The 23649-nt window shown below is 42.1% G+C and overlaps 1 long non-coding RNA gene across 1 annotated transcript; it reads left to right on the top strand.

Moving 5' to 3' along the window:
- The first annotated feature begins 2142 nt into the window (after positions 1 to 2142).
- Positions 2143 to 22492, top strand: LOC310702479. The gene is made up of 3 exons (XR_014523521.1): positions 2143 to 2251; positions 17711 to 17797; positions 21214 to 22492. It is a non-coding gene; the product is annotated as an uncharacterized lncRNA (long non-coding RNA).
- Positions 22493 to 23649: the final 1157 nt, after the last annotated feature.

Below are 23649 nucleotides of genomic sequence, written 5' to 3'. Positions count from 1 at the left end.
GTTGCCTGCTGTCAATCATTATCTGTCAATCATTATCTGAGGACTTGCTCCTAATGATGGAGAGAAGGAAGAGGTGGAGGACAAGGATGATGACAATAAACATAAACGGAACTTCATGTTGTGTGGAGCTAGTGGATAAAGGGTAGCTTTGGGGCTGAGAAGAAGATTTAAGATCAATCAGGATCAGGATTAGTTCAGTTCTCTCCCAAGTCTGTTACGCCAGAGCAGACAGTCTACCTGAATTTCATTGCAGGCAATGCTATATAAATTTATCTATTTATTTAGGACCAATTCAGATCACTAGGACATTCTTACTCCATCAGAATAAAATTGGATCAGGCACACACACAGAAAGAGAGACAGACAGACACACACACACACACACACACACACACACGTGTGTATGATTCCTTATTTGATTTTAGCGGGATTTCTGCATGGGCATAGGGCTGCCTATTTCAAAAAGTGAAAATCCAGACACAAAAGTTGTTGGTTTTTTTTGGCAAAGTTGTTGAGCTTTTTGATTAATATATTTTTTGCAAAAAGTCAAGGGTGGCGGTGGGAAATGAAGTATTGAGCTATTTTTAAGGAAATTCACCAAAACCTACACTTCCATCATGGGTTGTCCTATGTCCAGATTTTCCTGGACATTTAAGTGATTTTGGCCCAGATGCTGTTTAAGAGGGCCAAATCCCAGCTACGTTTGGAAAATTGCGGACATATGGCAGCCCTACATGGGCAGTACTTTAAGAATCAGAGTGGCATTTGTATTTTTAAATTGTTGTGATTTGCCCTTGGACCCCAAGGTGATGGGTAGGTAATAAACCAAATTAATTACCGTCAGTATGATCCATGTGCTCTCACCACCTTGTTCTGGTAAGCGACAAGCTGCAGTTTCCAAACCATCTCCAAAGGCAGACCCACCTCTATTGTGTTACAGTAATATAAGCCAGAGGTAACCATAGCATAGACAACAGTTCTTAGGCTGCCCTTGTCCAGCTGACGGAAGGCAGCTTGCGCCACTGAAGCTGCTTGAGCCTCAAGTGACAATATGGCTCCAGAAGTACTCCCAAGCTACACACCTTCTCTTTCAGAAGGTGCTTAACTCCATCCAGAGCAGCACACATTCCACTAATCCAATCTAGGGACCCAGCCACTAACAGTACCTCAGTGTTGTCTGGATTAGGCTTCAGTTTATTGGTTCTCATCCAGCACTTCCACTGCCACTGCAGCTGTAAAGAGGACGATGGCTGTGTACCATCAGCATATTGCTGACAAAGTACTCCATAATTCCAGATGACCCCGCTCAGCAGTTTCGTGCAGATGTTAAACAGCACGGAGGATAATATCAGACTCTGGCAAACTCCACACTGAAGGCTCCACAGGGCCAATACTCCTCAGGCAGCACTTTCTGAAAATGACCACCAGAGCAGGACTGGAACCATCACAAAGTGATGCCACCTATCTCCAATTCAGGCAGCTGCTCCAGAAGGACACAATGATTGTTGGCATCAAAGGCTGTGGGATCAAGGGGAATTAAGGGAGCCACATTCTCCTGTTTCTCTTTCAACAGAGGCCTACATAAAGGGTGACCTCCCACCCCCTTAACCACTTCCCACATCTGTCATGAATGATCATGGATTCCCATACATTTCTAGCTCTCTGTGGCAATGTCTAAGCTGTTCTCTTGGTACACTCCAGTTGCTTTTAATGTGCCTGAGCTTACCCTCTTATAGGTAGATTTCTGTGTTTCCTCCAGAATGATTGAAGCAGAGATGCTTGCCTCACGCGGCAGTGGAAAGCCTGTAGTTGATTTGAACATTTGGGGCAGGAGACAGATAATGAGGACAGGAAGGCACTGCTGAGATGCTAATTCAATTTTCCCACCCATTCCTCAGTTCACTGCTGATCCTGGGATCTGTTAGTGTGTAACAGTTACACAGCTGACCATGTCTGCTCTCTGTCTAGTCAGCCCACAATCTGGATAATGTGTTTCACATTACAGGCCAAGCTATGAGCTCATACTGCTATAGTCATAAGTCACAAATAACAGATACGCTAATGCTGCCCATTACTTGTGAGTTATTTTTCCTCATTTAAGTGGCCTCCATGTGACAACTGTGGCTCAGCCTGAATTTTCTTAGAGCTGGAGGACTGAGAGCTATGACCCTTAATCACCAGAGCTGAAGTGATTTTCATATTGGCAGGAGATTTCACTGCTGCTTTAGTACGCTCACATAGAAATCAAAGGGTGAGTGCTAATTATATACTTATTTCCCCCAATGCTTATGGCTCGCTTCTATATATTTAACACCATTTGATAGTAATTTGGCAGGATTCTTTAGTACCTGCAGTGGGGAACTGCTATTACCTCTATTTTTGACCCAAGAGATTTAAGGCAATAATTCAAAATTGTCAGCAGGTATGCAACCTGTGACTTATTTATATAACCCTTAAATATCTGTGTGATGAATATGGATTTTTTCCCTGACTCTCAATTTGCCTCTTAATACCCCAGACATTAATAGTAGGTCAAATGAATGAGTGTGTGTGTGTGTGTGTGTGTGTGTGTGTGTGTGTGTAAAATCAGTGTCAAGTGTGCATGAAAAACCACGCTTCTGCCACAACAACAAAATGCATAAATAGTAGTAGATGTGTTGCTTAGATAGTTTATAATTGATCTAAAGCTTTAAGATGCTGGAGTTTCAAGACTTGAGGGTACCTCATATCAAAAAGAATACTGTGGAGTTGGAAAATCGAGTCCTCCTCACAGAGGGCATGTGTTGCGGTGAGATCATCAGGACTGACCTCACTGTTTGTGTGGGTGGGAGCGATTGGATAGCCACAATGTATATGTATAGGCTAAGTAGGCTGAAGCCTAGGGCCTCTAAGCCTAGGGGGCCTTACCAGCCCTCCTGCTCCCCAGCGGGCAGTCTCCCCTCTCCCAAAATTGCCAACCCAAGACTTCATGCAAGGGCAGGGCAACTCAGGCCCAGCAACTATTAGACTCATGGCTAGCCAGTGGGGCCCAATTTGAAGCAGTGGGGTGCAACTTGATTTTTGTTGTTGTTGTAGGGCCCCAGTTCACAGCCAAAGTCTGCAAAATCTTATAGATATAAATAAAATCCATTGAGATTGCCCTGGTGTGGGGGCCCCATTACGAGTGGCCCGTGGGGCACAATTTGGCCCAATTGCTCTAACTGCCTTAAGGTCAGCCCTGATGAGACTGTGCAGGGGTTGGACTAAACCTTCTAGGTCCCTGGTGTCACCATTCAGAGTGCAGACTCAAGGACTTGCTATGAAAATAAAAGGAGGGCACTTATTGGAAATCAGTTTTGCCACCTTCCCCCCCCCCCCAAAACCCCGGGATGATGGGCCCAGCCACCTTTTATTCACAGTCGCATAAGCACTACACTACAGCATGGCCATAAACTTGTACGTTCAACTGCTGAAATATACACCCAATATGTAGCAATGGAGATTTTTGTTACTGCTTTATGAATGAACATGGTATTTTATGAATGGACTCTGTATTTTGTGAATTACCTAAGAGCCACCAATAGGGAGCTCTAGAATCTGACAGCTAACCAATTGGGTACTACCAAACAGCGACCACTATTGCTGAAAGCAGGTAACCAGCAAGGAACGCTTCAGTTCAACCTTTGCACTGTTGACTGTTGACCCCCTGCTGTGCAGATAATGGAGAAAGCTCGCAAATTTATCCTTTCTGGCATCCTGGCCAACTCTATTACGCTGGTGTAAACCCTGGTGCACCAGAAGCACAGAATAGCAGCAAATAAAATCCACTCATACTTCAGCGACTGATAAGACTTGGCAACCAGTTCTTCCAAAGTCTTCCTAAATTATAAAGCTCCAAAATACAGGCCAAAAGAGAGCAGGTCTGGGAAGAGCAAGGCCTACATTGGGCATCACCAGTGGAAAGGCCCTGCTCTGTGTAGCTCCTTCCCTGTCATTTGATAGGATGCCCACTTGCCCTCCTTCTTGGCATGGAATGCTGTCTATTGGAGTCTCCAGGCCCAGTACAAAGACCATAAGAAGGGAGAGCAGGGACCTTGAAGTTCCCAACAGCGGTTAATCAAGCAAGCAAGCACGCACACAGGTCACCTTTGTCACAGTCAGGATGCCTATGTCCTGGCCAGGTCTGCACCCAACCTTGTTTTTGTACAATCTTGTTTGTCCTCAGTAACCAACATTATATTATCAACATATACAAGCAGAAAAGTTGTTTTCCTTCATTTGCAAGGAATCGTACAAAACAAAGTGGCACTAATAAAGAAAAGTTCCAGGGTGGCAACAGAAAGCAAACTAAAAATGCTTTTGCAGTTCATCAAAACTATCCAGCAATATCAACTTATAGAAAAACTGGTGCTATTAACAATAATCCTTCTAGTTGGTTAATTGGTTCTGCAACTTCCATGCACATGATGCGTGATGCTAATTATTTTCCCCAAGAGTTAAATGATAAGTAATCAGAGGCAGCTACAGGAGAGCTGTGAGATTCAGGTGAGGTTCAGATGCCTTGTCAATCCCAGCAGGTAGATAAGAGGATGACCCGGCCTGCCGAGTGACATGATAGGAGTTTATAAAATTATGCACAGCACAGACAGAGAAAAGTTGTTTTACCTCTCTCATATTACTAGAACTGATGCACATCCAATGGAGATGAATGTTGGAAGATTTGGGACAGATAAAATGAAAGGGTCTTTGGGGTTATTTTTTTAACACAGTGCATAGTTATACTATTTAAGTATAGAACTTGCTCCCACAGGAGGCAGAGATGGCCCACCAACTTGGGTGGCTTTAAAAGAGGATGAGACAAATTCATGAATGGCAGTGCTGTCAGGAGCTACCAGTCACAACGTCTTATCTTGTTCTAACTCCACTATCAGAGGCAATATGTGGTGGGCAGAATGTCATTGTGCTCATATCCTGCTTGGAGGCTTCCCACAGGCATTTGGTTGGCCACTGTGAGAACAGGATGGTGGACTAGATGGCCCTGAACCATCAGGCTCATCTTGTGGGATGCTTTTAATAGATAGGAGAGGATATCTTAATTGACATTTCTCCCTCCAGGTGACCACATGGGTGGGTGGAACAGAGTAAAGTCCTACCAAACTACAAGAAAGAAGATTTCACCTAAACATTAGGAAGAACTTCCTGACAGTAAGAGCTGTTTGACAGTGGAATTTGCTGCCAAGGAGTGTGGTGGAGTCTCCTTCTTTGGAGGTCTTTAAGCAGAGGCTTGACAACCATATGTCAGGAGTGCTCTGATGGTGTTTCCTGCTTGGCAGGGGGTTGGACTCGATTGCCCTTGTGGTCTATTCCAACTCTATGATTCTATGATTCATTAGAAGCAAAATGATTTAAATTAAGTCCAGCTGCAAAACAAACCGACTTCCGCTTTCATACTGCTGATTAACAAAGAATCAGACAACAGAGCTTAAAATATGATTTACTTACTTATAGCCTTGCATTGGTTCCCAGCTACAGCAGCATTAAAAACTATGCAGGTAAAATACTTATGTTTACAGGAAAAGCAGCCTTTGGCATGTGCCTGAGTTGGAGGAAGTGGACATACATTGCCCTGCATAGCTGGTTGAAGAAAGAGAGAGGGGGGAAAGGAACAGGAAATCACAATATCATAGAATCATAGAGTTGGAAGGGCCACGAGGGTCATTTAGTCTAACCCCCTGCAATGCAGGAGTCTTTTGCCCAAAGGGGGACTCAAACCCATGACTGAGATTAAGAGTCTCATGCTCTACCAACTGAGCTCCTTCCCACTCTGGAGAGGAGGCAAAATGACATCACACAGAGGCCTGTGTGATGTACTTCAATGGTCTGTGTCTCTGCCTATCAGCAATATACCACTGAAACACTGGAGAGTTGCTGCAGCAATATAGCTCTGTGGCTGTTAGCCCCTAAACTTACCAGCTAGCAAGAATATGCATTGTTGGATTTGAATAATAATAATAAAAATAATTTATTATTTATATCCCACCCATATGGCTGGGTTTCCCCAGCCACTCTGGGCAGCTTCCAACAAAATATTAAAATAAAATAGTCTGTCAAACATTAAAAGCTTCCCTAAACAGGGCTGCCTTCAGATGTCTTCTAAAACTCATATGATCTCCCACATAACTTATGTTTATGCTCTTATGTGTTTTAGCTGATACCCAAGGTTTTATCCCCCAGTTTCTTTTCTTTTTTAAAAAATTATTTTTATTGAGTTTTACATTTTATCATAATAACATCATATCAAATAACAAAAGAAAGACAATCCCCCAATTTCCCCCTTCCCCCCAGGACTTCCCTCAACTTCCTCCTCTGGTTATTTACATATCAACTTTTCCTGCTTGTTTTGTTATCTCTTAATGTAAAGTTCTTTAAATTCAGTATTGTTTTGCTCTTGTCATCCTAACATCATCTTTGTAATTTCTATACAGTATTCGTTTTGATAATTGTGTTTACTCAAATCCTGCTAGTGAGTCCATGTTTTTACATTGTTTCTGTAGATATAACATAAACAGCTCCCAGTCTTTTTAAAAATCTCTATTGTCCTTGTCTCCGAGTCTTTCAGTTAGATTCGCCATTTCAGCATATTCCACCAGTTTTTCTTGCCATTCTTCTTTAGTTCAGCACTTTCTCATCTTTGGGCTAGCGATATCCTAGCCGTGGTTGTACTATACATAAAAAGTTTCTTCTTTTCTTTTGGCAGTTCTTGACCTGAAATGTCTAGTAAAATATCTTCTGGTCTTTTAACAAAGGTTATCTTTAACATTTTTTTCATTTCGTTATACATCATTTCCCAATAGTTTTTAATTATTTTACAATTCCACCACAAATGAAAAAACGTGCCTCCCCCCCCTTCATACTTCCAACACTTATTGGAGCCTGTTCTATACATGTTTGCCATTTTTGCTGGTGTGATATACCATCAATATATCATTTTCATATAATTCTTTTTCAGTAATTTCAGAAAATTTTAAATTCACTTTCCATAATATTCCCAGCCTTCCATTTGTATATTATGTCCTAAATCTTGTGCCAACAATCTCCCCCCCCTCCCCCAGTTCCAAGTCTCTGCTTTTGGCTAGAAGGCTTGTGCAACAGGGCAAGAGGAGAGAGCTTTCCCCACCTTCCTTCCTTTGCCCTAAACAGAGACAGAAGAAACCACTGACTCAATTTCTTGGCAGGCACTAAGCTAGTGCTTCAAGACATAAAAATTAGGTTTAGGGAAAATTTACTCTTGTTAGTTCTGCTCCTGCTCAGCGCTCTTCCTTCATCTCTGCACTTGAAAAAGCCACATGTACAGTGCTCTTGCTCTGCTTAAACTTGATCACCACATCAGGCCTGATGCTGAAGGACACATGAGCAATCAAATTAATTACTGTTATTCTTGTTATAGCACCGACATTGGAAACTGGATATATGGTGGGAATCAGGTAGTAATAACTGTACTTGCAAGGCAGAGAGCCCCACAGTCTATGAGTATGCTTCATTTAAGCAAGACCTTCTACCCATAGCTAAGAGATGTACTTTGGGGCCAGGAAGACACTGTTGCTGCTTACAACTGATCCACAAGTACCAGGAAATTTGATCCATGGTTGTTGATCACTACATCAAAGATTGCATTTTAAAACTAGTGCAGTAAGGTCAGTATTATTCACTAGCTAAATATGTATTTAATTTAATTCTCCGGCCAAAGCAGAATTGAATTTGTTATGCTCTTGTTGGCTCTATCTTATTTACATTTGACCCGATTTGATTAACAGTGTGCTTCTTTCAAATCTGGCACCCATACTGAGAAACGTCTTTGACATATTAAGAATTATGTCATTGTACAATTTATGACCCAGCATTCTAGCAGGCATGGAATCATCGGCTCCTTGCAGCATTATGAATAGGAAACCCAAGCAAGGGCTTGTTTTCTTTAATTATTGAATTGATATAAATTAGAATTAGCATGGTGGTTGGAATGTAATTACATAGCCATACAATCATTTATTTTGTGTTAATTCACCATGTCCAATTTTCCTGCATTAACCCCTACCCAGCACATTATGACCTGGCATTATGCAGTAGTAATAACAGGTCCTTGATTCCCCCCCCCCTTCCTCCTCCTCCTCCTCCTGCTCCTTTGTAATTACCTAAACCTAAGATTTGGGGAGGGGGTAGAGATGGGGGGATTATTTGTTCAACTTTATTAATAAGACTTTAGAATCTTGCTGCTAAAAAAAATTGCCTCAATTTGCTAACATTTTCCATTACTAAATGTATCTGTATTTAAATTTATTTTAATTAACTGGAGCCTGCTGTTTCAAAAAGCAGTAGTAACAACTGAAATGAGGAGTAAACAGGAATTCCAACAGAGATATTTCATGCAAAGAGTACTAGGGATACAGAATATAAATTGCCAAGCGCATTGATGCAAACAGTATAAATGAATATCTGGGGAGAGAGAAGGGAAGAATTAAAGCGGCAGTGACTTTGCTTGAGGGTGAACTTTTAAACTTATTTAAAGAGTGGACATGTTGATTGAAGCAGCTGGTGGCGTTTGGCATTGTTGGTATTTCCTTCTGCCTTGCCAGTCTCTGTTGTGACGCTGTGTGGTTTGAAAGGCCAAGGAACCACAGAGAGGGGACACAACAGTCCATGATGGTCGTTTGCATATACAGATCACAACAGCAAATATGTTGAGAAGGACTTGTTCTTTCATTTGATGATTGCAGTTCAAGGTGAGCCTAGCAGTGTGTGGCTTCTGTCCTTCTGCAGGAAATAAAACAGGGCAGTCTAAACATGAAGCACATTGTGGAACCTCTAGTCTGTGCCCACTAGATACACCACCCTACACACCCCCACCCCCACCCACACACCATCTATGACACAGTGAATGAATTTTAATTAGAAACTTAATCTTTTCTAAGCATCGCTCCAGTTGGCAGAATACCCTCAAAACCCTCACAGCTCATGGAGCTGAGTTAGGCATTTCTTTGTATATGTTTACTTACCTTTTTTTGAGATTCAAGGTTTTCTTAAAAATTCCCTCTAATGCCATCATCAACATACTTTGTCTCCTAATTGAAGAGGGAAAATACTGCCTTTTACCAAATCCCTTTTGTCTCTAACTGGTAAATGTGCCCTGTCCAGCACATCCTGTTTAATGTGTAGAATAAAACTTCCATAGAAATTGGAATTCGGTAAAATAATAGTTTTCAAACTGTGCTCTGGGGGAACTTAGAGGTTCCTCGATGAGAACATCAGTAATACCAGACAAGCATCCCTGAGGTATAGCTTGCTTATTTACAAAGCCACTGCAAAGTTTTGCGTGTGTTCCAGGGCACAGTCCCTGTTCAAAGGGAGGAACAGGAATATCTTGATTAGGTACAAAGTGGCTGTACACCCAGAATCCTGTCCAGGAAGATGCTAAAGATTCCTTAGAAGGCAAATGGATATGGAAAGTGTTTGCTAGTTTGAAAGCGCTGCTTTAGGACGTATTTCATGTGGGAAAGCCTGGATAATGACATCAGTGAAGTGCAGCACTAACAGCGGTAGTGGCTGGTGCTTGTTGGTGGGACCAAAGGCACAGAGGCCAACAGTAGATGGAGCCAGAGCCAATGGCAGGCAGAGCCAACTGATTCTAGTTTTGTGCCCATAGTCCTCCCTACTGAGTTCTTTGGGGACTAAGGAGGAAGACGTTCACAAACAGTGCCACCCACTGGACTAAAAAGGTAAAGGTAAAGGACGCTTGACAGTTAAGTCCAGTTGTGAACAACTCTAGGGTTGTGCACTCATCTCGCTTTACTGGCCGAGGGAGCTGAAATTTGTCCGCAGACAACTTTTCTGGATCATGTGGCCAGCATGACTAAGACGCTTCTGGAGAAACCAGAGCAGCACACAGAAACACCGTTTACCTTCCCGCTGGAGCGGTACCTATTTATCTACTTTTACTTTGAAGTGCTTTCGAACTGCTAGGTTGGCAGGACCTGGGACTGAACAAAGGGAGCTCACCTCATCACAGGCATTCGAACCTCCGACCTTCTGATTGGCAAGCCCTAGGCTCAGTGGTTTAGACCACAGCACCACTCGCTTCCCCTAGACTAGTTGTCAGTAAAAAGGCGGGCAGGTGAGTGGCGGTGGTGAGTGGTGGTGGAGGTAAGAGTGATGTTGGTGAGGCAGTGTCTCATTCACCTTAATGGAATGATGCTTACCTTCTAGTCAGGCATCTTTGCAGGATGGTGCCGGCACCAGCCCAGGATCCGACGGGTGTGCTAGAGACAACAGGGTTTTCTGGGCTGGCATGAACCCTCTCTGGCTTCACACAGACCCAGGAAGTGGACTGCAGCACTCCTCAAGGTAGCAACCATGCAAGGAGTACCTACTTGATGTGTGTTCCCTTTGGCTTGGATTAACCCCCAAATGACATACCTCAACAGGCAGGCTGATTGTCAAACGATTTCCCAATGCCTTGCCGAACCCTTCATCTGTAATCAATAAAGTTGTGGCCTGATTTGACCCATGCAAGGTCTCCTGTGTAATAATTGAGATTGGTCCTGGGTGCTGGGGGTGCCTGGCTCACGCAATGAGCTCCTCTCATTCAAAGCAGTTCTATATACAAAAAGAACCTAAGACAGAGATATTAGTAGAGCTGACAGCAGGATTGCGGTTGCATAATGCGAGAAAGCCAGCTCATTCTTTGCTTTTTACCGAGGTAAGGTGCTGCCTAGAAACAACCCCATGACTTTTGATGAAATAGGATTTCTTCATTTTCCTCTTCTGAAGGAAAGCGCATACACATATTGATGCACACAAATGCTATTATCCTTTCTCCACAGTCAATTACAACCTCTTAACTTCTTCCAATAGTCTAATTCTTCTTCCCCTCTCAACTGTCAGCCACCCTCCAAGTTTCTAGGCTAGGTTCACTAGCAGGCTTGCTCTCCTGAGAAATTATTACAGTTCAGGAGAGTCAGCAATAATCTCTAGCTACTTTGTTGTGCGCATTTAACACTGTGACATGTTATTCAGACTATATATAATTGCTGGTCCATTAATCACCAAATGGCTGCTTGGTCACAGGAGGTTTGTAGATGGATTGTCAGACAGCCGGATAGTAGAGGCTTGATGTCGAAAGTGGCAAAGGAGATTTGAATATTAGGACTTGGATCCAAAGATATACTCTGGGTGTCCCCAAGGGTTTGAGTGTGCCCAGTGTATTTTATTATTATTATTCGTTTGCTGAATGGAAGATTCTCATGCACCCCTTTTACATCAGCTAATTGGTGATAATTGCTGGGGGAAAGAGAGATGGGTGTGCTTTGAGGAGGAAAGGGGAGAGCCAAAGGGCCCACTGATATTCTGTGGCCAAGGCCCCCCATCTGGCATGGTCAGTGGTTAGAGATGATCAAAGTTGCAGTCCAACCACACAGAATCATAGAATTGTAGAGTTGGAAGGGATTCAAAGGGTCATCTAGTCTAATCCCCTGCTGCAAGAATCACAGCTAAAGAATCCCTGACAGATGGTTGCCCAACCTCTGCTTAGAAACCTCCAATGAAGGAGAGTCCACCACCTTCTGAGATAATCTATTCCACTGTCAAACAACTCCTTCTGTCAGAAAGTTCTTCCTAATGTTTTGTTGGAAGCTCCTTTCTTGTAATTGAAATTCATTGCGTACAAAACTGGATACAGAACTGGTTCTGACCAAGGCAGGCTAGAGCAGCCCTATTACTTCTCTTGATCTGGACTGTTGATGCAGCCTAGAATTGCATTAGGGTTTTTTTGTGCTGCTATTTCACACTGTTGATTTGTGTTAAGCTTGTGGTCTACTAAGACTCATAGATCCATTTCACACGTCCTTCTGTCAAGGCATTCTTGCCTCAGTGTAGAACTTTGCATTTGTCCCTAATGAAATTCATTTTGTTAGTTTTGACCCAGTTCTCCAATCTGTTAAAGTCAGATTGGAGAACTGGAGGGCTACAGGATCCCATTCCTAGGCTAGAGTGACTAAACAAAACCATACAGTACTCAGAGAGTATACTCATTGAAATCAGTGAAGTTAGCTACTTGTCTATTGACTTTAATGGGTCTACTCCCTCCAGGTATGACATAGCTGGATACACCCTTTTATTGTACCTCACCTTTCATAATTCAATAAATTATAGGGAAATGTTTCACACCGCATCTATAGCTGTCTGTATACATTGACCACCTTAGGGTAAGGCTGGAGAGCATGTGGTCCTCCAACACACACGTCATCACTAGCCAACATGGTCAGTAGTCTTACAGTGGTCTTGCTCTTAGCTGCCTGCTCCTGCAGAAGTCCAATGAGTTTAGCAGAAAATATGCTTAGAGTGCCATCTATAACTGGAGGATACTACATTCCACAGAAAGGTATGCTCAGGTCCCAGAAAACAGCAAATGCTATCAATAAAACATGAAGCAAAGTTAATTACAGGCTTCCGTTCAGAGGCATTCTGCCGCTAGTGGCCCATTATAATGAATCATTTTTCAAACAGAGCAGAGATTGACTGAGATTTCATAAACTTTCCATTCTCCATGTTTTCCCTGTGCAATAAATGCCTGCTGTACACTGGGAAAGTGATTAAGTATCAATTTCATGTAGAATCAGGAATAAATGTTTAAAAGACTAATGAGACACTATTTTTACTGCTTCCAGTGCTGTGGCTAAGTCGTGTTGTGTTGGACAAATGCCTCTGTCATTAATTAGCCATTGACTGTCCTTTTTTGTTTTTAACCTTCTAGGTTTCTAACTACATATGTGACATTAATCACATGGTTTGTCACTGAGTGCATGGTTTTTCTTTCAGAAAAAGCCAACAGAGGGGGACATTGTGGATCTGGACTTTTTTGGGGGAAGGGGAGGGATAGGAGACTCCAGCCCTTTATCCCCCGACATAGGTTGCCCCCCACCTGCCATTTGCATGGGGGAAAGCTCAAATTTTCTTAAAATGCTAGTGAGTCCCCACCCCACCAGATTGGGACCATAATGAAGGGCAAAGTGCTCAAATCCTCCTACTCCATGCCAGACTCCCAATCTAGATGGGGCCTCCTGTCCTTACTGCATCTGAAGGACTTCTGCGCTGAAGGACAAACCATGTGACTGATATCCCAAATAGTTTGACCCTAACTAGAATCACCTGTAAACTGACTGTTCATTTGCAAGGTTATAGCTTTTGCCTATGGTACAAAGCTTGCATTTTCTTTGGACATAACAATCAGCATTATCATTCTTTATAACATGACTAGGGAACTGGATCCAGCAGGTTGGCTGGATCCAGAAGGGCTACTTGGATAGGTGGGTGGGCCTGTGCCCCTGTCAATCACCTGGCATCATATAATCTCAGGTGACTGAAAATTCAATCTGGGGCTGCAAAGGAAGATCCTGGCTTGAGTTCAGATAGGGATAACAAGGAAGAACGTAAGCCTAATGAAGTTTATTAGGACATCAAGGTGACATATAAATAATGTTACAAACATGCAAACAAACCAATGCCATTAAAATTGACTTTTGTGGGGCTGTACAAAGATAATAATTTTATCAGCTGCTCTACTTATGTTTTGGCTTCTGGCCCTCCCCATTACTGGTATGTGGCCCCTGAGAGGATACCGACAAAGGAATGCACCCCCTGACCACAAAGGATTCCTCACCCCCAACTAGAGACTAGACCGGCTTTTCTCAACCTTGGGTTCCCAGATGTTCTTGAACTACAACTCCCATCATCCCTGACCACTGGCCGTGCTGGCTAGGAATGATGGGAGTTGTAGTCCAACAACATCTAGGGACCCAAAGCTGAGAAAGGATGGACTAGACTTTCCTGTGATTTGTAAGCTTACTGGTTTCTGGCATGGCAGAAAAATATAATCTCTTTTTAGCATTCTCTTCTCCCACCCTTCTGCCTCTTAATTTGACCAAGGTCCTTAAAGGCACTGGCAGTTCATGTTTTACATGTAGTGATCAAAAGCATGAATAATAGAATGATTTAAATAAATACAGAGAGGGGTAAATTCTGGTAAACAGAGGGGGAAATATATGTTTTGTTCAAAGATGGATAGACAAGCCTCACTCTCAGAAATGTATCCTCCTAGACAGTACAGCCTAGAATGGGAAGTAAGATGTGTTAACTCTCTGAGGTGTAATAGCTACTCATTGACTGCTCACCTTTTGAGACATAAACCATTTATTAATTTTAAATAGGACCTCAGAATTTATATCTCCTCCTGACAGTGTATGACCTTCGCTGTTATCCATCATATTAAGTGGCATGAAATGCACATTTCTAAAGGAAAAGCAATCATCAACACACTAACAGCTCCCTGGGATGTGATACTTCACAAATAATCATGTTCAGTCCTATTTCATGAGGGATCATTACACATTTATACAAATGGCATGATGATGTGCACAGCTCAGAACAAAAAGCGTCCAGTGTTGTACGCATGGCAATATGTGGATATGTGACAATAAATGCTTGGAAGAAACGGAGAGACAAGACTGAGCCATATTTTTCTCTTTCATATAATAGCAAAGGGTTGCCATATTTCTTTAGGGATGCTGCTCTCGTGCTTTTAAACAGCAATCTAATGTACAGGGCAGGATTCACCTAAAGATCCCCACCAGCAGAAGCCCTGCTCAAGGACCTCTTGTGCAGAGAAGTTTTCCCACCTCTCTTACACACTGAAATTGTATATATGTGTCAGGAGAACCTGCAGAATAGTGCTGGAGGATTGTTTTGTCTAGCAAGCTGAAATGCTAGTGCAGATGGGACATTCGTAATAGCGCAACATTGAATTCCACCCACAGAAAGTTAGTGAGACATTAACAGCTTTCCCCATCACTTATTTCAATGCTGGGGGGGGGGGGAATCAGTTGCTAAATGTCTGTGTGTCAGATTGGGCTCCTGTTGAAGACGTATGAGCAAAGCTAGTAAATTTTTTTACAAGAAGTGGCAAAATCTAACAAAAGGTGTATTAGTCTAGGAAAAAGGAAAGGACATATCAATTTCTTAAACATTTGGTGAAATATACAGATATTGTTCTCTCCGCATTGGGGCATGAATTTTCCTGACACCTATCTCATACCTATTTTGTTTATTCCAAATCTGAAACAAAGTTAGGAAGAATTTAATGCAAATTCTCCTAACTTGCATTTTCTGGAGAAATTTTAAATGCACAATTTCTGTTAATCTGATTCCCAGTGATGGATGATGCGGAATGCACATAGCTTTTCTTATCAGTTGCCAAATGCCATACAGCTTTAAAATCCAACAAGTTATTTATTTCAGTCGTAAAAGCTCTAACATTTGCCAAATTGGTCCAGCTATTCTAGTTGGTAGATATTGTCATGTAAGTAACAGAGAGAATTACTAGAGTGTGACTTGAGACTTCATTCTGTGCCTAATAGCAGGAGTAATAAAAACACACTAATACATAACATTTGTATAGTGGCTTCTGAGTTTCCAAAAGGCTTCTCATGCATTATCTCAGTAATCCTGCACAACTGCCTTGTAAGGTCAGTATTATTACATCCATCATAGATTAGTGGCTGAGTTGATTATCGCTTGCCTCGGACAGAAACAATATCTGAACTAGGATGTGTGTTCAGATTTCTGCAACTTGGTGCAGACCATGTGCTGTTCATGTGCCCTCTGGATGTGCCCTTTCAGGGTGTCCCCCCCCCTCTAATTTTTCCACGTACTTGCAGTATTGCCAAAATAACAGCAAAGCCAAAACGGTTTTCTATTTGCATTGGAGGAGCTACTGTAATTGGTTTTGTTTTTACTGCATTTGATTGATCTAAGAAGAAAGTGCACTCAAGGGTGGGCTGTGCTATTGAATGTGCATATGTGTTCATAAAGGTAAAGGGACATCTGACCATTAGGTCCAGTCATGACTGACTCTGGGGTTGCGGCGCTCATCTCGCTTTATAGGCTGAGGGAGCCGGTGTACAGCTTCCGGGTCATGTGGCCAGCATGACTAAGCCGCTTCTGGTGAACCAGAGCAGCGCACGGAAACGCTGTTTACCTTCCCGCCGGAGCGGTACCTATTTATCTACTTGCACTTTGACATGCTTTCAAACTGCTAGGTTGGCAGGAGCAGGGACTGAGGAATGGGAGCTCACCCCGTTGCGGGGATTCAAACTGCCAGCCTTCTGATCGGCAAGTCCTGGGCTCTGTGGTTTAACCCACAGCGCCACCTGCGTCCCTTATATGTGTTCATAGATAACTGCTAATCAGATCACAGTCAGCACTGGTCCAGCATTGCCAAGCAACCTGTTTGCAAGTGGGGACTAGGTCCATTTGACTGTGGAGGTTTGCTTCTGATCCAGAACTCCCGTTGTTAGATGTGGAACTCACTCAGAGAAACATGTATATGGGCCCCATGTTGGCATGTGGTTTCTGATACAGCAAAATGTATTCCATCTCAGATTTTATACTATCAAATGACAGAGATGCTCTGAGTCATATTGCATTATACACTCAATCAACCATACCCTTTATTTTTGTAAGTATGGATTTTTTGGTGGTACTATATCTAAATGGAACTCATCAGTGCAATCCTATATGTTTCTGCTCAGAAGTAACTGCTATTGGATTCAATAGCAGTTGATCCTAGGTAAGTGTGTATAGAATTTCAGCCTAAATATTGTATTTTAGTGGAACTTAATGGATTGTGCTCTGTGGTTCAAAGAAGTCCATTTTGCACAGGCATATTTTCTACTTTGTTGTTGTTGCTACTTTGCTTGTCATTTAAAGAACTTTTTAAATGTGCAAAACTGAAAAATATCAACATGCTCTTCACAGGCACTTGCATCCCACTGATACATCAAATGTCTTTAATTGTGTCCTGGCATTTTTAGATTATGTCAGGAAAGCTTTGACAACTTAATGACAATGGTGAAGCCAGCAGGGGGAACTTGAGTCAATTTTGTAGGATAAATGAAGCCTATGTAAAACGAAATGTTCATGAACTTTCAAAGCACCAGTTGGATTTCTTTCTCTCATTGTAAAGGTCTTTAGAAAAGCAAGACACTACCAACTACCGGCTCATTCCTTACTAGCCCAAGGTCAGGTCTTTTGCTATATGAGCCATAGGTACAGGGTGGTTATTTAAAAAGTGAATGCAGAAGAACGTCAAGCTCATGGCAAACTATTTGTCTGTATCTGTGGCTACTTCTCTAGTTGGAGTACTATGGAATAAACAATGGTTTTTAAAGAAACAATTATCTAAGAAAGGGCATGCATTTCAATAACATACGAGGAAAAAGAAAGACAATATTACTTAGTCAAAATTAAACATACACACAAAACAAAATTGGGCTGTTATGTTCCCAGTTCCTAAAAATAATAATTATTAATGGGTGTGTGGGGATAGTAGCATTTTTTAAATCATATGTTTATGCACTACATATGAAATTGCCTTAAATCAAACCATACTCTCCAACATTTTGCAAAAGAAACAGGGACACCTAAGTAGGGTTGCCAAATGACTTGGCTTGTCAGGCTTCGCCTGGATACTAGTGCCCTTTTGGACCATTATGTGGCCTGTGCTGGCTAGAGCTTATGAAAATTATAGTATAAAACATCTGGAGGGTACAGGGTTTAGAAGGACAATTCAGTTTTCTGAAGACAGCATGCACTAATTCCTGTCAAAAACATATTTTTCTTCCCCCAGGAGCTGAAATGAGAATGTAAATAAAACCGCATATCCTAACACCACCACACTCTCCACTGGCCTTCATTCTAAGGAAACCGAACCTGGGTAAGTGATGGAACCTCTGGAGTCACACATTTTTTGAGACTGTGGTGGTGTGTAATAATAGGACGTGGGTGGTGCTGTGGTCTAAACTACTGAGCCTCTTGGGCTTGCTGATTGGAAGATCGGCAGTTCAAATCCCCACGATAGGGTGAGCTCCAGTTGCTCTGTCCCAGCTCCTGCCAACCTAGCAGTTTGAAAGCACGCCAGCACAAGTAGATAAATAGGTACCCCTGCGGCAGGAAGGTAAATGCGATTTCTCTGCACTCTGGTTTCCATCACATTGTCCCGTTGTGCCAGAAGCAGTTTAGTCAAGCTGGCCACATGACCCAGAAAGCTGTCTGTGGATAAACACCAGCTCTCTCACCCTGAAAGTGCTATAAGTGCCACAACCCATAGTCACCTTTGACTGGACTTAACTGTGGAGGGGTCCTTTATCTTTACCTTAATAGGTATGTGAAAACAGACTCCACCTGTCCATCCCAGCATCGGATGGCCAAAGCAGGCTGGAGGAAAGAAGAGATTCATTTAGCAAATCAGTTAACACAAGCATAAAACTATTATGAAACCTATATTTCTTTTGCCTCTGTGATTGAAACACTACCTATACCACCTGCTCCTGTTTCTACTTCTCTGTTGGATTGGCATGACTGTAGCTGTGATAGCATCTAATAATGATGAAGTTTTAAAATATAAGTCAGAAAAGGGAATTCTGGCATGTGACTGTTGATCTGACATTGTAGTCATGTGTCCTTTTGTCTGGAGAAGATTTGTTGTTGTGATAAGGAGTTAGCCTCTCTTCAGGGCACAAGTCATTTTAATCAAGGTAGAAGAATTTTTTTAATAGACATTCTTTTCAGTCTTTTAAGCATATGAATAGAAAGCAGGTATGTGTATGTGTATCCCTCTTGGATGAAAGAGGAGAAGTGCTCCTTGAAGAGATTTTAACAAACCATCCTTTTTGACATTTTTATAGCCCTTGAGGAACTTTCTTGTCCCCCTTGTGATGTATCTTTATATCTCTCCCGTAAAAACATAGGAAGCCAATGCCCTGGGATACTTTTTATGCTTCTAGCAGTTCTAGCTTTTCATCTACTTTCTCTGGTGGTTTTATGCATAAATAAACAAACATCAAGGAAAAAGGTAATGAAAGAATAGAATGTCGGAAATGCAATACAAACCAAATGACTGGTTTCCACCCCTCGGCTAGATAGAGCTACATTTTAGTTGTTCATGTACAGAATAGTTTTTAAAAAATTGCATCTGATTTTAAACATAAAAGAAGCACTGTGTTTAGACATATTTCAAGCCCCTATAGGCTATACTACCTATCAGCCACAGCCCTGTCTCTGGCAGCCGTCCTACAGCTGAACAGAAACACATATAAGGACAAGGCAAGAAGCTTACATCCGTCATCTTATTTAGTCTCACAGACTAGCAAGGGTAGCCAAAGTGGTGCTTTCCAGATGTTCAGTACAACTCCCATCATCCTTGGCCATGCTGGCCGAGGATGATGAGTTATACTCCCAAACATATGGATGATACCATGTGAGCTACCCTTTCTCTATAGTATACTGTACAGTGGTACCTTGGGTTACAGATGCTTCAGGTTATGTGTTTTCAGGTTGCGCACCGCACCAAACCAGGAAGTACCAGAACTGGTTACTTCTGGGTTTCGGCTCTTGTGCAAGAGCAGAAACACTAAATTGCACTTTGCACATGTGCAGAAGCACGAATAATGACCCACTCATGCGCAGACGCGGCACTGCAGGTTGTGAACGCTACGGGTTGCGAATGTGCCTCCTGCATGAATCACGTTCGCAACCCGAGGTTCCACTGTACATGGTTATATAGAAACATAACTAGTTGCCTTATGCTGAGTCACACTCTAAGTCCATCTAGTTCAATACTGCCCAGATTGACTGGCAGTTTCAGACAATGGGCCTTTCCCAGCCATACTTGGAGATGCTGGAGGTTGAACAAAACACTTTTTGCATGAAAGGCAGATGTTCTACTATTGAGTCATGGCCTTTCCTCCTTATTACATGCAAACCACCAATTTTATCAGTATTGACACCTGTGACTTTGACTACCTTTCTTTTTTAAAAACAAACCAATATTTGGGTGGGCTTATGAGGCACATACTAGCCTACTTCTGGCTTTCTGAATAGAACAGTTTTGTACTTTAAGATCAGGACTATGCAACTGTCTTGTGTTCCAGCGCTTTATTGAGTTTGAATGTTGTTGTTTTTTTTAAAAAAAATGCTGATCTGGTATGAGAACTATGTTGTATTTAAAACTTAATTTATATTGCAAGCGAGCACAATTTTGCACAATATGCATTTTGTTGCTAAAATCAATGAAGATTTAATGCCATCCCCTTATTATAACCTGCCTCCCCTAAACACACACACACTTCTGTCTTAGCTCTCTTCCGATTTAGCATTGCTTTTGCTCACACTGCAAGATGTCAACATTATATATCAATTTCACAAATGTAAATTTGGCCAATGAATAAAGACCATATCATGTGCTCAGGAGCACCAGCACCAGTTCTCACCGTAAGTCAGCCATTACTATTCATATGTAATAGTATATTCAATATACAATAGCATATTGCATATTCAGAAAAGCTGTTCCTGAACTACATCTTATGATGTGGCACTCCATATATGGAAGAGATCCAGAGATCAGAATCCAACCTCGGGAATGTATGGTCACTTCCGCTATTAATCTCAGAAGTGTTCGATTCTAGTAAATTTGTATTTTCATTCCCACAAAACAGAAATAACTTCCACAAGTGAGTTTTTGACCCTGATCCTCCATCTTCAAGGAGGCCTTTTGAGGCTGCAGCCCTCTGTAGTGGCAAACTGGACTAAATAAATCAAATAAAGATTCTGCACATAGCCATTAAGTCAGCCCACTGAGTTGTGCACTGTCCTGAAAGTTGCTGAGCAGCAGAAGGTAAAGTAATCGCTCAGTAATGTCAAGATGAATAAAATAAAAGGCTATCTCATGTTGCAATTGATTTCAATCTGCTGAAATATGCACTTTGCATTTTGATTAGCCTGGCAATGCAAGATGCTGTGCTGTGCGCAAGGAGAGCTCCTTTATTTTGTTATTGTTCTTCTTCTTCTAGAAGACCATCATTCATCACACCATTTTCTAATCTACATTTTATTTCTTTTGATGGAATCAATGTACACAATAAAGGGTGTTACCTTGCATTCCTGCATCTTGATTGGACTTGGCAATGGTGAGCCACATATATATATAGCCCAGCAGCAGTAGGTTAAGAAAATGTTTGCTAATGCCATCTATTACATTATTCATTGACCCCCCCCTTCCTTGACCACTCTACCTTAGAAATGATGAGTGCATATTTCAAGATGTCATTCCAACCCATTCTGTTTGTTTTACAGGACTGTGTGAGACATAAAAATGAAAGATGGTGCCCAATGAAGAAATAAACAACTGCACAGTTAATGCCCAAGATGGAAAGCCAATGGTTCCTGATGCATGATTTCATTGGTGTGAAATAACTTTGAAGGGAAAATAAATAATAATTATTAGTCATTTATGGGGCCAGACGGACAATTTAGTTTTGTGTGCAAGCAGAATACATATTAGCTGGTTGTGTGCAAAGTTTGATGTTCTTTTTAAAAAATTATTCAGAGTTGTTTGATGTTTGAAGCACATCATCATGACTGAACAATGTGAGAAATGTATTGTCATAAGTTTTGGGTGTCAGGTGCAAGGCACCTATAATTTCTGGATTTAGTAATTGTTAGAAATTAACTGAGGTTTGAGAAGTTGATCTACAAACACTAAACTTCTAGATCTAGCAGGGATTCAAGCTGGAAATAACAGAGGCCAGATTCCTCATGAGGCAACCACTTAATAAAAGGTGAGCCATCAGGACCTTCTGTGCCAGAACGTCCTGATGGGAGGTGGAGCCCCTTCTCCAGCTGTGTGTTAGTAGGAAGAGACAAAAAGGGTTTAGGAGTTCAGTTTGGATGGTGTTGGTGAGAGGGAAATAGTTTTCACTGGGTTAGCAGTGACAATGAGGAAGGAGGTGGGCAAAGAGCACCGTGTGGGCTGAGTGTGGCAGGTTGTAACAAAGAGTCAGAGAGCATGGGTGATTTCTCTGTTCTTAGACCCAAGCTTGTAGGAGAATCAAGGGACCCTCTTGGAGTGTAATGTGTGAAACCTCTCCATCTCATGTTGTATATAAAGGCAAAGCTAAAGGTACCCCTGACAGTCAAGTCTAGTCATGAACAACTCTGGGACTGCGGCACTCATCTCACTTTACTGCCCGAGGGAGCCGGCGTTTGTCCGCTTCCATGCCGTTTACCTTCCCACCGAAGCGATACCTATTTATCTACTTGCACTGCGTGCTTTCGAACTGCTAGGTTGGAAGGAGCAGGGACTGAACAACAGCAGCTCACCCTGTTGCAGGGCCTCAAACCGCCGACCTTCCGATTGGCAAGTCCAAGCGGCGCAATGGTTTAAACCACAGCGCCACCTGCGTCCCACCATGTTGTATATAGGCATAAATAAATTCTATATCATGAAGAAACCATAGTCTCCACTGTGTCTCAGGAAACACAGACCCTGGGTAAAGCATGCCTGCAGCCCCTAGAATCTCACACCACTCACTGGAGATTCGGGTGGCATGTAGCAGTATTATTGCATATGACAGTCATAGAATCATAGAATCATAGAGTTGGAATAGACCACAAGGGCCATCGAGTCCAACCCCCTGCCAAGCAGGAAACACCATCAGAGCACTCCTGACATATGGTTGTCAAGCCTCTGCTTAAAGACCTCCAAAGAAGGAGACTCCACCACACTCCTTGGCAGCAAATTCCACTGTCGAACAGCTCTTACTGTCAGGAAGTTCTTCCTAATGTTTAGGTGGAATCTTCTTTCTTGTAGTAATGGTAAGAGAAGTGGGAGATGAGAAAAGAGGCTACTTGTCATGGCGGCAGCCATACCACCACCCTGCAACTCAGCTTGTGGCTGGGGATATCCAATGCTGGGCCATGAGCTGCAGTCGAAAACATTTGAAGGGAAAGTTATACTAAGTGATTCAGAATGGTGAAAACTCAGAAGGACCATGAAGAGCTCTAAACTCTCTCTTGTTAAATGGTGTGACCGGGCAGCCAAATTGCAAACATATTTGGTGTAGGTATAAATTAGTGGTTTGAGCTGGTAAGTGGAGAGATGTGGTGTGACAGGACCCACTCCAGTGACTACAGTCGCACCTTTTCCCATTTCCCATTTTTGGGGTCTGTCACACACAAAAGAGAGCACAGCTTATAAGATAAGCAATTGTCCCATGAGCTGGTGCTTTGAAAACTTACACAATTTTACGGAGGACCTTCTGCTTTGAGGTCAGAGACTCCCTGCCCATGGGCTAAGGTGACTGCCAGCATAAACAAGGCCTTGTGTGATCTTTATTTAAACAATAACGACAAGCCAACGAATAAGAAAGAGAGAACTGAAGCAAGAAAATGAAAAATAAACACAGCTAAAGCTTAACAGGAAATAGTACCACACAGGGAGAGCTGTGTAATGTGCTTTTATCCATATAACATAAATAAGTTCAGAGACAAATCGCAAGGGGCTTTCATTTTATTTGCAAAATATTCCCCTGGAAATGTGTTGAGCACATGAACCTACTACTATCATGAGTGATGCCTGCAAAGTACATTTGCTTTTCTTAAAATAGATAAGGAAGGCAAAGTTTTACAGAAAGTGCTTTAAAAATACATGTGTGTGTGTGTGTATGTGTAGGCTAATAATGACTTATAAATCTAGAGGGAGTAAGCATCAACAGTGATGGAGAGCTGTAG

Source organism: Podarcis liolepis (genome assembly GCF_965112155.1).
Source record: "Podarcis liolepis genome assembly, chromosome: 3".
NCBI classification, from domain to species: Eukaryota; Metazoa; Chordata; class Lepidosauria; order Squamata; family Lacertidae; genus Podarcis; species Podarcis liolepis.
Note: the sequence above shows the minus strand (reverse complement) of the source record. Positions and strands in the feature narration are given on the sequence as shown.